The sequence below is a fragment of the Nylanderia fulva genome, unplaced genomic scaffold (genome assembly GCF_048542155.1).
Source record: "Nylanderia fulva isolate GAGA-0341 unplaced genomic scaffold, ASM4854215v1 Scaffold214, whole genome shotgun sequence".
Taxonomy (NCBI): Eukaryota; Metazoa; Arthropoda; class Insecta; order Hymenoptera; family Formicidae; genus Nylanderia; species Nylanderia fulva.
In genome coordinates, this window is record NW_028190280.1 from 1,725 (window position 1) to 6,291 (window position 4,567).

General features: G+C 36.7%; 1 pseudogene; it reads right to left on the reverse strand.

Moving 5' to 3' along the window:
• Positions 1-491: 491 nt before the first annotated feature.
• LOC146723240 (uncharacterized) lies at positions 492-3,100 on the reverse strand (annotated as a pseudogene).
• Positions 3,101-4,567: the final 1,467 nt, after the last annotated feature.

Sequence of the window (4,567 nt, forward strand, 5' to 3'; positions counted from 1 at the left end):
TTTGATGAAAGACTCAATTTTTCTAAAACTTCAACATCAAATAATGCTTCATGAAATTGTCCAGATGTTTCCAATTTCAGCAAATCTCGCGCCAATGTTTGCAGTTTAAACAAATCTTTTTGTTTTTTCCTTTCAGGGAAAAGTTTTCTCAATATAGTTAAGCTGTCGGAAAATCCAACAATTTTCGAGAAATTTTCAATCATATCATGACTTATAATCAATCGAAGTAAATGAGCAGAATTGAATGGTACATTATGAGCTACCAGAATGCAAGATTTTGTAGAAAAGTTGAGAAACTCTTGGAATGATTGCAACGCCTTTCGAGGTGAAAAAGTTAGGACTGGTTTTCCATGGAAGTACAGATTCCCTTTGATATATGTCAGTTCTGTTACTCGAGAAGCATCAGCATCAATAGGTCTGGTAGGAGTGAGATACACAGTAAATGTATATTCTTCAAACTTGGCTGCTATCTGTAGGATTTCTGCATTTTTTCAAAAACCAGAAGTCTTCAAATCAAAATAAACAATATTGCAATTTTCAGGGGACACGGAAACATTAGGCAATTTGTCAGCAAAACGTTGTGAATCTATAAATGTGGCATTTTCCATACTGATATTCATACCACAATTTGACTGATACTGTACACCCTCAGATCTTTCTTGTGACTTTCTTGAAGCTTCTTTCATTTGATTTAATAAATTTCTACGACTTTTAGTCAATGGTAATTTTGCCTTCATCGCTCTCTTTTCTCTTTTTTTATCCAATCGCATGGCTAAAATTGCAGTGTGTTTCCCAGGAGATACATTCAGCTTTGTATTAACATCCAAAAGATGATTTTTTCCATCATTTTTTGTGCAAACAACACTTGCAAGTCGATAATCGGCTGATTCACTAAGCAACATTTTTTTTGAGCTTTGTGTGCCATCATATTATTGACACTTTCATTTGCTGACTGGAAGCTATGACTGCAAATTTTGTTGCATTTTTTGCATATTTTTCAAATATTGCCCACAATTCACTATAAAGATTATTATCTTTTAGCTCAATTTTATGAGAATCTTTACACCAAGTTCCGCAGTTCTCATGTCTGCCAAATGCATGGTCAGGAATGTGGGATCCGCGAAAAAGAATCGGGCCTTCGGGTGACTAGACCAGGACTCGAACCCGGAACCTTCCGCTTGCCGGGCGACTGCTCTAACCATTAAGCTACCTAGGCCCTCTGCCTAACCTTCTCCGCATCATTTTGACATTCGCCCTCAAATGTCGCCACGTGCTAGTGCCACCGGGCCTTTGGGCCTTTTTTCCCACTTTCAGCCGACACCCGCAAACCGTCTCTAACATCGTTTTGCCTCGTGTAGACCGAATCCTGCCTCCATCTCGGACGAGCCCCCAAATGTGGGATCCGCGAAAAAGAATCGGGCCTTCGAGTGACTAGACCGGGACTCGAACCCGGAACCTTCCGCTTGCCGGGCGACTGCTCTAACCATTAAGCTACCTAGGCCCTCTGCCCAACCTTCTCCGCATCACCCACTTACGCGTTATGGAGGAGTCCCAATACTACAGGAATAATGCGAATAGTCCTAGCTAGCTGAGCACTTTGTCCTTGATTCTGTGACACTGCATACGTAAAACATTTTTTTAGATGAGGAATGATCTCTTTTTTTCTCATCTCTTTGAAATTTTTTGCAGTGCATACAAATTTTTCATGACATGTTTCTTTAAATGGTTACTGTCAGACAATTTGTGGACTTTCAGTGGATTTCTCGAATTTATTGCTGCAATTGTTGAACTATCTTTGTCACCTATCAAGACTTTAACGTTTAAGCCAGCTTCTTGAAGAATTGCGCTATTATTGACTAGAGCAGCCCCTACATCAGGCTCCATTGCTTTTGCACTGCCGGAAAAATTCTTTCTACAATCATGATCTTTTTGATCGTGACCTGTGTCACAAAACTTGCATTTTCGGTTTCGAGTGGCAAAATCAAGAATTTTTCCAGTGAGAAAACCAATTATTGTACCATAGCCATTGAGGCTATTGTAATTCCTCCCATTTCCACGTTTGCTCCATCCCATATTGTATGAAACAATGATATTAATAATGTTCCCTAATGCTGCATCAAATTGTTTGATTTTTGTGACAATATCTTCCTGTGTAGCATCAGCATCAAAATTAGCATCCGTAGCAGAGTGAAGGGTGTTCATAAATGGATAAAGCTCATTCACAATCTCCTTTGGTCTAAGAAAAAAACAAGAAGAAATACAGGATGTAAAGGATGTAAAGAATTTTTAATTGCTTATAAAGTTAAGAAAATTTAAATTTATTATTCTTTATTTATCATGATTACAAAAAATAAAAACACCATTAAAAGAATTCTAAAAAAAAAATTTTTTAATTCTAAAAAAAATGTATCTACATTCTCCTTGCTTATTAATAACACAGCGAAAAACGTACAACTCCTTAGATAATTTATGAAGATTTTCTGTAACTAATTGTCTCTCTTCTTCAGCAGCTCTTTTGCATGAATCCTTTGCAACAGCCTCTAAAACTGGACCAATTTCTCGCTCATATCGTTTATATAAATTGGGGGTGACCAAAGGGACATTCAGACATGAGAGTAATTTATTAAGAGCAGTCTCCCCCATTCCAGAATAGACAGCACCTGAAAAATACATTTTTACATTATAATTTGATGAGATATAAAATTCAATGAATCTTTTAATATTCTCTCAATTAATTATCTACATTTATTTATCTACATAATTTGTATTTTTTTAAATATAAAATTTACTTACCCAATACAGCTTTGGTGTTGACATCAGCATGCTTTAAATTATCTTGAGTAATATGTGTTTTATTTGTTTGAACTTGTGTAATGATACAGCACTCATCACACATAATATATAAAATGGAATTTAAACCCATTTGCGTCTCTTTTATTGTTTTTCTCAGTGAGATGTCTTTTTTACAATTACAGCATATTAAATGTTTGGCAACATAACTTATATCAATAATACGTCTGCCTTCAAATTGAAATGTTTGTGATTTCTCAGTGAGATTATGTGGCACCTGTTCACGTTTAGCAGCATTTGTTATACACATTGCCGCAACGGCTTTTTTTCGTTTATCAAGACTTTTTTTTTTACGAACCGACCTTTAAAACGCAATTGATCTGACATTATTAATAAATTCCGTTAAAAAATTAATATTTCTTAAAAAAATAAGAGATAGAACTGCAATGTTGCCACGATTAACACGCCGCTTCGTAAATGTGATAGTGGTGTATTCATACATGAGCTGTTTCTATGTAAAAAAGTTCAGACAGTACAGACTCAACTAAAATTGTTGCTACGGTAACATTGTATAAACGATGAATTTCCTTATCGATTAGAGGCGAAACTTTTAGTTGATATTGTAGCGATAGAACTACCTTAATCGCTCTGAAAAAAGCGGATTGTTTTTGGTCGCTCTGAAAAAAAACGGATTGATTTTTAATTAAAAGTAAATTATAATAGGTGCTCAAATTGAGCACCATCCATTCTGACGCAAGCTCTTACGCGTTTTAATAAATTTTCTTGAACGTTCTCCATTACTTTGTCCGCGATATTCCAGATCGCATGTCGCAATCTTGTTTCTAGTCATCGACGTCCTCGGGAAGCGTTTTGTAAATCAGTCCCTTGCAATATCTCCATAAAAAAAAGTCCAAAGAATTAAGATCCGGGAATCTTGCGGGCCAACGCAACGTATCAGGCCGTACCGACTCATCCATTGTCCAGGAAATTGCTCGTTTAAATAATTTATAATAATTCTGGCGTTGTGTGCCCCAGCACCGTCCTGTTGAAAAACAATCTTGTTTTTTTCGAATAATGATACTTCCTCTAAAAAATCTGGCAGATTTTCTCTTAAAAATTCGAGGTACGTTTGGCCAGTTAAAATATATGGGAGAATAACTGGTTCAAGTATTTGCGTTCCCATTATTCCAGTCCACAGGTTTATTTTCCAGCGAACTTGGATATTTGTGAACCGTGTGACTCTGAAATTTTCTTCATTCCAATAATGCATATTATGAGAATTAAAAAGTCCTTCTTATGTGAATAACGATTTGTCGCTGAATATCACACAAGAAAATCTGGGATCTTGATCCACTCTTCTCAAAAAATTTGCACAAAATGTTCGTCTTGTAGGGTAATCCTCTGGTCGTAAATGTTGCACGTGTGTGTAATGAAATGCGTGCAACTTTTCTTCTTTGAGTGTTCGTTGTACTGTCGAGTACGATAAGTTGTGTTTTCGAGCAACCATCCGAATACTCGTTTCAGGATTATCCTCGAAAGCGCGTACAATTCGCTCTGTGTTTCGCAAATTTCTTGCGTCACGATTTCTTCCAATATCGTGTTTATTTGGAAGGACATTGCCAGTTTCGTGTAATCGTTGAGCCGTGCGAAGTATAACAGAGGCCGACGGATGTTTTGCTCGATGTGAATATAATTCGGCGCATCGTCTTGTAGGTACGTGGTACTGCCCGTGACACTCGCCAAGTGCCATCAACATGTCGTAATATTCTTTGTTTGT